Source organism: Marmota monax, unplaced genomic scaffold (genome assembly GCF_021218885.2).
Source record: "Marmota monax isolate L192 unplaced genomic scaffold, Marmota_monax_Labrador192_F-V1.1 WCK01_AAM20220418_F8-fsc00075, whole genome shotgun sequence".
Lineage (NCBI taxonomy): Eukaryota > Metazoa > Chordata > Mammalia > Rodentia > Sciuridae > Marmota > Marmota monax.
In genome coordinates this window covers 8,333,024-8,343,874 of record NW_026694772.1, presented here as the reverse complement: position 1 = coordinate 8,343,874, position 10,851 = coordinate 8,333,024, and the positions used below count along the sequence as shown (strand labels likewise).

At 39.8% G+C, this 10,851-nt stretch overlaps 1 long non-coding RNA gene across 1 annotated transcript; it reads left to right on the top strand.

Moving 5' to 3' along the window:
• The first annotated feature begins 1,190 nt into the window (after positions 1–1,190).
• On the top strand, positions 1,191–9,545 carry LOC131423436 (uncharacterized). Its single transcript, XR_009225028.1, has 3 exons — positions 1,191–1,390; positions 7,873–7,984; positions 8,582–9,545. It is a non-coding gene; the product is annotated as an uncharacterized LOC131423436 (long non-coding RNA).
• Positions 9,546–10,851: the final 1,306 nt, after the last annotated feature.

Below are 10,851 nucleotides of genomic sequence, written 5' to 3'. Positions count from 1 at the left end.
TCTGACAGAAAGACCTGCAGGATTCCGGCATGCAATTAGGATGGTAACTGAAAGGATTCCTGGTTCCTCAAAAGGCAGTTTGTGTAAAGCACAAAGAGCACTTGACCATCCTTACAGCATGTTAGGACAGTATGGTAGCCATAATGGTTCTTAGCTGCACAGCTATACACAGTAGAATTGCCAGAATAGTCCTTGTTCCCCACCACTGAGGGAGGTACTGTGCAAGATGATCTGTGGAATCCTAGCAAAGAACCAAATTTGTTAGAGTCTGTAAACAAGTCAAAAATAACACCTGGCATTTTGCCAGGGGAATGTTAGAGTTCGTAAACAAGTCTGGATGGTGCCTGGCAAAATGCCAGAGGGAGTGGTTTGAGAAGTAACAAAAGCGAGCCATTAAGTGTGGAGATTCCTGATTGGTTGACGGCTGTATCTAGTTTATGCTAATTAGATAAGCTGTGTGGAATGTATAAATACTGCTCCTGTCCTGCAATAAACGGCTCCCACCCCTGCTGTATCAATCTGCACAAGTACTTCGTCACCTCCCGGTTATTCTGCTGCAGCCGGACTGCGGCACAAATTGATGACTGGAATGGCCTCTAGGACACCAGCATGGGAAAGATAGTGGTAAAGAGGGCTCTTACATCCATAGTACTTGGGAGGCCAGAGGCCACAGGAACTTTTAGTTCTCCTGTCCACCTTAACCTGGGGAATTTTTAATTTTTTAAATTGTTCTAATTAGTTATACATGACAATAGAATGCATTTTGACACACTATACACAAATGGAGCACAACTTCTCCTTCCTCTGGTTGGGCATGATGCAGAGTCACACTGGTAGTGTGTGTGTGTGTGCGTGTGTGTGCGCGTGTGTGTGCATGTGTGTGTGTGTGTATATATATATATATATATATATATATATATATATATATATATATATTGTCTGTCTCATTCCATTTTCCTTTCCCTTCCACATCCCCTCCCCTCCCCTCATTCCTCTCTGCACAATCTAAACTCCCTTCATTCTCCCCTCCCCATTATGGATCAACATCCACTTATGAGAGAAAACATTCAGCCTTTGGTTTTTTGGGATTTGCTTATTTCACTTAGCATGATATTCTATAGCTCCATTCATTTATCTGCAAATGCTGTATTTTCATTCTTCTTTAAGGTGGAGTAATATTCCATTCTTTATCCATTCATCTGTTGAAGAGCATCTAAATCTGAGGTTCTTAAGAACCCACAAATATGTAAATTTGGGACTGACTGGTGACTGGAATGGCTTCCAATTCAGTTCTTTGATTGAAAAACAGTGAGCAGTCAGAAGAACCCTTGGTGTACAAGCATGGGAAGAAGGATGGTGGCTGAAGACGCTATTTCTTCTGCAGAATGTGGTATGTTGTTAGCAGGAAGGGCTGTTGGCTTCCCACCATGGAAAGCATGTATGTTGGCCAGAAAGGTCTCTAATTTCCAAAGTACATCAGAAGGCTGATGGCCATTTGGCTCTCAGTTCCTCAGTCCCAAGCAGGCTGGAGGCCAAAATGACCTCTAGAACCCTAGTGAGTGGCCATGTTTGTGACTGGAGAGGCCACTCCAGCCCCTCTCCTTGTTAACTAGTGAGGTAGAAGGGTGGTGGTCAGAAGGGGTCTTATGCCCTTTGTATACCTGTAGTTTGAGGCCAGAAGAGTCCTCAGTTCCCCAGAAGACAAGACTCATGTGGTAGTCAAAAGGGTTCTCATTTCCAGAGCATTTGCCCCACCAATGGCCAGTTTTCTCAAGTTTACAGGCAGGTTGGGGGTTGTGATAATCAGAAGAACACTAGATGCAGCCATGTTCCCTTGGGACACTAGCATGCAGGTAGGATGGTAACAAAATGAGTCCTGTTTCCTCAAAATGTATTTGATATAAAATCACAAAGAGTCCTCAGCTCTACAGCACAGAAGAAAGATATGGTGTCCATAATGGCTGGCAGTTGAACAGACATGGGCAGGGCAATTTCAAGAATTCCCCACTGTTTCCTAGCATGCAGGGAGACTGAAAGCCCAAATGACTTGTGAAACCCTGTAAGGGAGTGAGACTGGTGAGTGGAAGGCCCTCTGGGATACCAGTGTACTGGGAAAATGTTTACCAAAAGGATCTGTCTCCCACTTCAATCTGGAGGCCTAAGGGTAAAAGGCTTTTTAGATCCCATTTCTCCTCCCCACCCCTCTCTGGTACTGGGGATTGAATCCAGGGGTGCTTTACCACTGAACTACGTCACCAGCCCTTTTTATTTTATTTTGACATGAGGTCTCACTAAGTTGCTGAGGCTGGCCTCAAGTTTGTAAGCTTGTGATTCTCTTGCCTTAGTCTCCTGAATCACAGGGATTATAGGCATGTGCCACCATGCCGGGATTACTTCTCATTTCTATATTAGGTTGAGGCCTAATATATATATTTGAGGATCCTCAAATAGGTGGATTTCTGGAAGGGCCTGGGAATGGGTTCTCCAGATGACAAGCAGTGGATAGCCAGAGAGTAATTGGTACACTAGCATACTAGAAGACAGTGGCCAAGAGGACTTTCATTTCCATAGCATGTGGGCGGGCTGTAGGCTTCCCACTGTGCAAAGCCTGTAAGTCAGCCAAAAAGGCTCTCATTTCCACAGCAAGTTGAACACTAAAGGCTGGTTGGCCCTTGGTTTCCCAGAACTGATGCAAGTTGGGGCCAAAATGACCCAGAGAACCCTAGTGGATGGATGTGTTTGTAACTTCTCTCATTACCCAGTGAAAGAGAAGAATGGCAGCCCAAAGGATTTTCATGTCCATAGTATATCTGTGGCCTTACTCCCTACTGCATAAAGCTGATGGCTGCTTGGTCTTCTATTCCCCCGCATGCAGCAGTCTGGGGGCCAAAATGACATGAAGACCTTGAGTGGGCAAGTAGGCTAGTTGACCTCATGGGATTGGGGGTGCTGGCAATTTTTCTTTTTTTTTTTTAATTTTTTTATTGTTGGCTGTTCAAAACATTACATAGTTCTTGATATAACATTCTTTTTTTTTTTGGCAGTGCTGGGGATTGAACCCAGGGCTTTGTGCATGCTAGGCAAGTACTCTACCAACTGAGCTATTTCCCCAGCCTCAATTTTTCTTATTAATTCATAGATCTTCATACAAAAAAATCAAATTTGAATCTAATGGGGAGGGCAGAACATCCCCTGATATCATGATCTTTTATCTGGATACATTGATTTGATGATAATTCATTTTTTTTTCTCTTTAGGGAGAGGGTGAGCATGGTGTCCCTGTCTAAGATGAAGAATGAAATGGATATTTGATTGCTAGAGGGGAGGAATATAGCAGGACTACTAATTTTCTTTACTTATTCCCTTCTTCCTTGGAACTTCCCTGGCAGTCAAGTGTAGTGATATAACTAAGTTCTGGCCAACCAAATTTGAGTGGATGTGATGAAAACCACACCCAGGTCTGGCTCCTTATAAATCTCTCATGTGCCATCTTCTCTCTTTTTCCATCCATAGTTAAGTGGAGAGGACTTCATAGACATAAAGAAGGGCAGATCCATAAGATGCAAGAAACCTGACCCTTTGAATGACTGTGTAGAATAGGACCACACCCCTCTCCTGGCCCAAACACAGTTTCTTTATTGCACAAACGACTTAAGCAAGAGATGAACTTTTATTTAGTTAAGCTACTGAAATTTCAGAAGTAATCTCCTATTACAGTGTTATGGTTTAGATATGAGGTGTTCCCCAAAAGCTCATGTGTGAGACAATGCAAGAAAGCTTAGAAGTAAAATGATTGGGTTATGAGAGCCTTAACATAATCAGTGAATTTATCCTCTGATAGGAATTAACTGGGTGGTAACTGTAGGTGGGTAGGGTGTGGTTGGAGGAGATGGGTCATTGGGGTCGTGCCTTTGGAGTATATATTTTGTGGTGAGGGGAGTCTCTTTCTTTCTCTCTCTTTGCTTCCTGGTGCCATGTTCCAAGCTGCTTTCCTCCAGCACACACTTCTGCCATGATGTTGTGCCTCACCTTGGTAGTAATGGAACTGGCTTCTGGGACTAAGACCTCTGAAACTGTGAGCCCCCAAATAAACTTTTCCTCCTCTAATTGTTCTTGCCAGGTCTTTTGGTCACAGCTGAAAAAGCTGACTAAAATAAACATCTAGTATTCTTAACTAAACGACTTGGCATTTAGAACCAGCTGAATTCTCTGAACCCATTTTAAGTCCAAGGGTCCTAGTTGTTGGATGTGAAGTTTGGATGATCACACTGCTGAACTTCAGCCTTAGCCTTTATTGTTGATTTCAGCTTTGTGAGTCTTTTCCTGGAGCAATACCTTCTGTGCATCTAACTTAAAATAAGATCTTGGACCTACGCTGCTAACTGTCAGGCAGAGAGCATGTTCAGCTAGATATTTTAAAAAAACCTCAGGGCTTGTCAAAAGGAAAGACTGTTTTCTTATTCTTGTTAAAGTCTGTCCCCCAACCCTTCATTTCTTCATGCACTGTGAATCAAAGTAAATAAGACAAAATTGATCTTTGGCATCATAGAGATTACAGTATGCTGTGGAGACATGAAACAGGTGACTTCACAAATATTTATTGGTAGTACTTGGGATGTTTTATAAAGGAGGTGTACTTTGTGCTATGAAAATAAACACCAGCAGGAGATGACATATTGTGGGGGTCAGGGAAGACTTCTTTAAGGAAGTGAGATCTGAGGGATGAACAAGAATTATCGACAATGTTTTCTCAGACCAGAAATTCTAACATTTGTGTGTGCATCAGAATCACCTGAAGTGCTTCTAAAATGCCAGATGGTGGGCCCCACCCCAGAGTTTCTAATTTGGTAGGCTGGTGGAGCTGATGATTTATATTTCTAATCTTTTCCAGGTGATACTGACCCTCTGTTCAGGGACCATACTCTGAGAACCACTGTTTTGGGCCTTATCTTCCAATAGCATAGTGCTGAAAGTTGGAGCATAGTATTGAAAGCAAGTTGTAGGTCAGCTGAGAAATTGCTCTCCTTAGCTGTCAGGGGAAGCCAGGCTTAGGGACTGGAGCAGAATTTAAAAAATTCTAGCTATGTGTGATCTCATGGAATTCCTCCAGAATGTGCTACAAGCACATACTTTTTACTTATCTACTGTGATTGTGAAACTACTAGTTTGGGAAGGACTAACCTGGTTACATGGGTAGGGGTAGGTAAATATTAGGTAGAGAAAGTTGTTTGAAGGCTTTGCATCAGAAAAGAGTGCTGTATCTTCACAGAACTGAGAGAAAGCCAGTGAGGCTGTAAAGGAGAAGGTCTAGGGAAGATGGTAGAGGACTACAGGGTCTGATCATAAAGGCCTTAGAGAACTTCCTTAAGTATGGCTATTGAAGAACTTTAAGCCAGGGAATGTATTAGAAGAGTGCAAGTGTGCAGGTGGGAATAACAATTGCGAAACTACTGCATAATCTAGGATAGAAATGTTATGGTCCAACATGGGTAAGTAGAGATGAAGGCATTGAAAGGATGTCTTGGAGGTTAATCAACAGAACTTGGTGATGGTAAGATGTAGAGGGTGAAGGATGTCAGAGATTTTGATATTATTTGCAACTGTCTAGCTTAAAATGGTTGTTTTTTGAGGTGAACCACACTGATGGTCAAATTTGGGAAAAAGAGCATATTTTCCTGAAAGCCAAGGCAAGAGGACATTCTCTCTTCCATGCTCTGTGGTATCCCACATTCCAGTGCCTCTAGGTTGATGTAAATCCGATCCTGGTAGGTATTATTTTAGGAAATGTCCATGGTAAAAAAAATGTTCATGCTATGATCTATTTCTCTTTAATTTAGAGGAAAGAACTTCAAGACTTTGAAAGCTTGCCTATATTTGTATGTAAAGTCCTATAAACATTGTCATGAGTTCCTTTCTTCCATTGTCCAAGCTCCACTAAATTTATTTTTGTTTTGAGGCAGGATTTCATTGTGTTACCTAGACTGGTCTTGAACTCTTGGGCTGAAGGGATCCCTCTGTCTCAGCCTCCCCAGTAGTTGGGATTATAAGGCATGAGCCATCATGCCTGGATAACATTAACTTTATAGTTTAAAAAGTCTTGTTTTAGTCTTGGGTTTAATTTGGTTTGACCCAGAGAGATAGGAAATTCAATTCTCATAAAAGGGTTATTGTCCCACAAAAAACTGCAGGATTCGTTTCAAAGACTTCTTTCAGCTAGGGAAATTGGCTTGAGTTAAAACTGAAGTGATAAGGTGAATGGTATATCAAAAAGAGTCAGGAATTTCTCAAGTCTATTGTATAGGATTCTGTTATGTTTTAGTAAAAAGTACATTTTTTAAGTATACTTTTAGAGCAAGGAATGAGGAAATTTTACTGTCTGGTCTTAGGTAAATCAATAATCTTCATTTTTGTTTATTTTTTGCTATCAGGGATTGAACCCAGGGGCACTTAATTACTGACCTACATCCTTAGACCTTTTTATTTATTTATTTTTTTTTGAGATAGAATCTGACTAAGTTGCTTAGTGCCTCATCTAATTGCTGAGGCTAGCCTTGATTCTGAAATCCTCCTGCCTTAGCTTCTTGAGTCACTAGGATTACAGGTGTGCACCACCACATCCGGCTGAAATCAATGATCATTGTTTTAGCTGTCACTAGGGATGGCAATATCTTTACTCACACTGAATGGATAAAAAAATGTAAGTACATGAAAGTAATTTAAAATATTAAAATATCAGTTTGGCATGGTGGTATACACCCATAGTCCCAGCTGCTTGGGAGGTAGGAGGATGGCTTGAGCCCAGGAGTTTAAGGCCAAACTGGGAGATCTTATCTCAAACAAACAAAAATGGGTGAGGGGTATAACTCAGTGGTAGAGTGCTTGTCTAGTATGTCGTTAATTTCTGAGTACCATAGAAAGTTAAAATAGCAATATGAAATATCAACATAAAGTATTAATATAAAGAGTTGATATGAAGTGTCAATATAGTATAGCAATATGAGGTTTAATTAATGTTCTAGAACTTGAGAACCCTCAACACAGAAATTCATAAATGATGTTACTCAATACTTGCTCATATGTTAATGATGTGAAAGCATTTTAATAAACTATATAATTTATTGTTCAAGCCAGAACACTTTCCAGTGAAAAGTAGTGTGCTTTTTTTTTAATAGTTATTCCAGGATAACAGGCAAAACTCAGGGCTCTGCTGGGTAAACTGGGACACATGATCACCCCAGGCAGAGGTAACATGTCACTGGATATATAATCACATTATCATGTGGTGTGGTAACATAAGATCTGCATATACAAAATGATATTTTCCCTAAAACTCTTTCTTTTGGATATGGTATAATGACATCTTAGATCTGCAAATAGAAATCCCCGGCTGAGAGAAAGAAAAGAAAATAGTAAGTATAAAACTTACCATCTCCAGTTCCCTTCCTTGCTTTTAAAGTGCATTTAGAAATTCATCAGAAGGAATTGCTTTGGTCTAGCCTTCTTAACCTTAACCAGGTAATTTGGGTTTAAACTCTTAGAGAAGAAGACTATTATAGGTGAAAAGAACACTGGACAAGTCTTCCCTGAAAAAAAAAATGAAAATATTAACTAGTGGAATTAGTACGCAAAAGATGGTAGGTTTAGTAGCATCATATCTCAGGCAAACTAATGTACAATGCATTTATATTCTCATGAAAGTAGATGAGATTCAATGGTATGCACAGAATTTGAATGTTTCAAATGACTTATTTGGAGCATGGCTACAAGCTCTATCTAGCCCCTTTAGGCCAGAATGATTTGGGGAATGGCAGGTAAGATTAACAGGACAATAATTTACATACGTTTTTGTTTTGTGTTTTTTATCTTCTCAAGTTTGAGGTGGGTTTCACATGTTTGCTAGAAGTCTTGCTGGAATGTGAATCACGGTGGCAGCTGATGTACTATTAGAAGACACTGCTACAGATGGACAGTTCTCAGTAATCAGGTAAGTAGGCAAGCTGGCCTTTGTTCTCTGCATAATCTGAAGTGCTCTCTGATCTGCAGCACAGCACATGAAAAGCAGCACATCTGAATTGACAAAGAGATCTTTATTTCTCTTCCATAATGTGCAGAGAAAAGATAGAAAGAGAATCGGAGTGTAAATTTATTTCTTTGGGAGTGTGCACTATCAGTTTGAGTGAAGGAAATGCTAATGGAAGTTATGTTCCTGCTTCGAGGCTGCATTTCCTGTCTCACATTGTATTATGTTTTATGCTGGGTCCAGAAGTACAGCCTCCCACTCAGTGGGCTGGGGTGGAGCAGCAAAAAGAACAGCTGCTTGGGAGAGAAGATGAATTGTCTTCACTCTAGTTCTGCCCTTGACTAAAAGGAATATTGTTCCTAGCTGGGTAGGATTATAGTTTTAGTATTCTGAAAATCTGCATAGAAAGAGATCACTGAAGACATGATAAAATGATTAACATGCTAACCTTTTGAGTTTTGTGAAAGAAATTTGCTGTCTAAATACTGTCTTTGGATAAATTGTATTAGTTTAGCATTTATTTATTTCCTGTACCAAAATTCTGTGTTCTTCTATATATAGGTGCCTCTGCTGAAATCAATGGAAAAACATCTTGGGCACATTCAGATACTGACTTTGGGGCTGGCAAAATAGTAGAGTCACTATCACCATTTAATGTCAGTTTAGTAATGGAACAGCAGAAAAACAATCCTTGCTTCGTTGTGGTACTTTGGAATTTATTGTAACTACCCTAATTTGTGATCATGATAATTGCTCTATTCAGGATGGTAGCATTTTATTATTTATATGTCCTGTGTGGTGATTCTTACACCAAATGATGGAGGCCTACTTACTACTACTACTGGTACATTTTTTTTTCCTATGGTGCTAGGGATTAAACAGCTGAGCTGCATCCTCAGCTATTACTTGTTTAAATTGAAGTTGATTTTAAGGCTCTAGCGTTCATACTGTGCAAAACAAAATTTTTTGAAACTCCTTTGTTCAAACTTCCAAGTCTCTTCAATTAGTTGAATGAGAAATAAGCACATAAAGTTATGAAAGCATTACTTCCTTCCCTTTCCTCTCTTTTCCTTTCATAGCATTGGAGATTGAATCCAGGGCCTCACACATGCTAGGCAAACACTCAACCACTGATCTACTTTTCCCAGCCTCTGTTTTATTTTCTTTGCTGACATAGGGTCTCACCATGTTGCTCAGGACAGTCTTGAATTCCTGGTCTCAAGTGATCCTCCAGCCTCAGATTCCCAAGAAGCTGGGACTATAGTCATATACCAGTATGTCCAGGGAGCATAACTTTTCATTTAGCCTTCCAGTCTTATGTTGGTTTATTTATTTTTTTAATATTTATTTTTTAGTTATCAGCAGACACAACATCTTTGTTTGTATGTGGTGCTGAGGATCGAACCCGGGCCGCATGCATGCCAGGCGAGCACGCTACTGCTTGAGCCACATCCCCAGCCCTCTTATGTTGGTTTAAAGATGTTTCACATCAGATACCTGCAGCAGTTTAGGGCAACTCCTCAAGAACTTGGTCAAATCCAGATGTGGTATTTATAGTGGAGAAACCACATCTGGGAGTATGGAGTGTGGAAGAACATCTCTGAGCCAGAGTATATTATATAGTGTCTAGGTATTTGACAAGTAAGCATTGCATTTATCATTTGAATCATGTATTTTCTAGGCTCTGATAATGCAAGAGAGGAAGTTGGATCATCCTGTTCAATACAGGGTTGTCAGTTAAAGTGCGTCTCTTTCCTAATCCAGCCTTTGGTGTTGCTTTGGAGGTCTGAGCAGTGAGCAGCAGTTCATGGGAAACATGGGAAGGTTTAAAGCTATTTGTCCTTCAGCAAAGACATATTTTTTGTTTTTATTTTCTGTATAGAACATCCAGCACATATTTATGAGAATCTTATTTGATATTCAGACACACAAATTTCTAGCAGATGACTCTTTTATGTCTGATATTAGATGTGGAGGGGTCAAAGTGAACCATGAAGGACTTAGTTCAGTTCTTGGGGCTTCCATTTCCTCCTGCCTTCTTTGGAAATTATTTCCTGGTGTTCTATTTTTGTATCTTGACAAATAGCAAAAACATGGAGGAAAACCCCAGAAGTAGCTTGTGGTTAAGTTTCAAGTTTTTTGGCTCTTCTCCAAATGCTCGAGAGCTTCATTTGTGTTCACATATAAGAAAAGCCAAGCCAGATCTCCTAATAATGCTTTATTTAGTGCTTAAACTTTAATTGCTGGGTATAAATGATAGCATTAGGAACCGATATCAATACTAATGCCACCTATATTATTATTTACTTGGCTGAAAACTAAGCTTGTTGAAATATATCTATTAACACTGCATCCCAGAACCACACATTTAAAGCTTAATTCTGTTGCTGTTCATGAATTCTCAGTATACTACGGTGTCGGGGCTTCCTAGCTTGAGATAAGTTCATTCTGAAATTGAAATGATGGAGTAAGTGTGTCAGGGCATTTTTTTTTCAGGTCACAAAAACAAGCTGGTTTATTCAAAGGATGAAGCACTCTTTGTGGAATTCTAGCCCCTTTAGCTAACAAACAGTTAAATTCGGCATTTATGATGTATAAACTTTGCTCCTTAGCATTAAAATGTACCTTATTCATTCCGTAGATTTCTCTTTCAACCATGGCTATTGTTTGTCACTAACAGCTAGCTTTTGTGAAGTTAATAAATGTGCATAATAAGGACATAAAGGTATGGAGAAGTAATACTGTAATCCTTTTGTTTGGATAATCAGTCTAATGTATGCAAATTAAACCTTATTAGTACTAGGGTTTTGTGTCTGCTTATCAAAATGTGC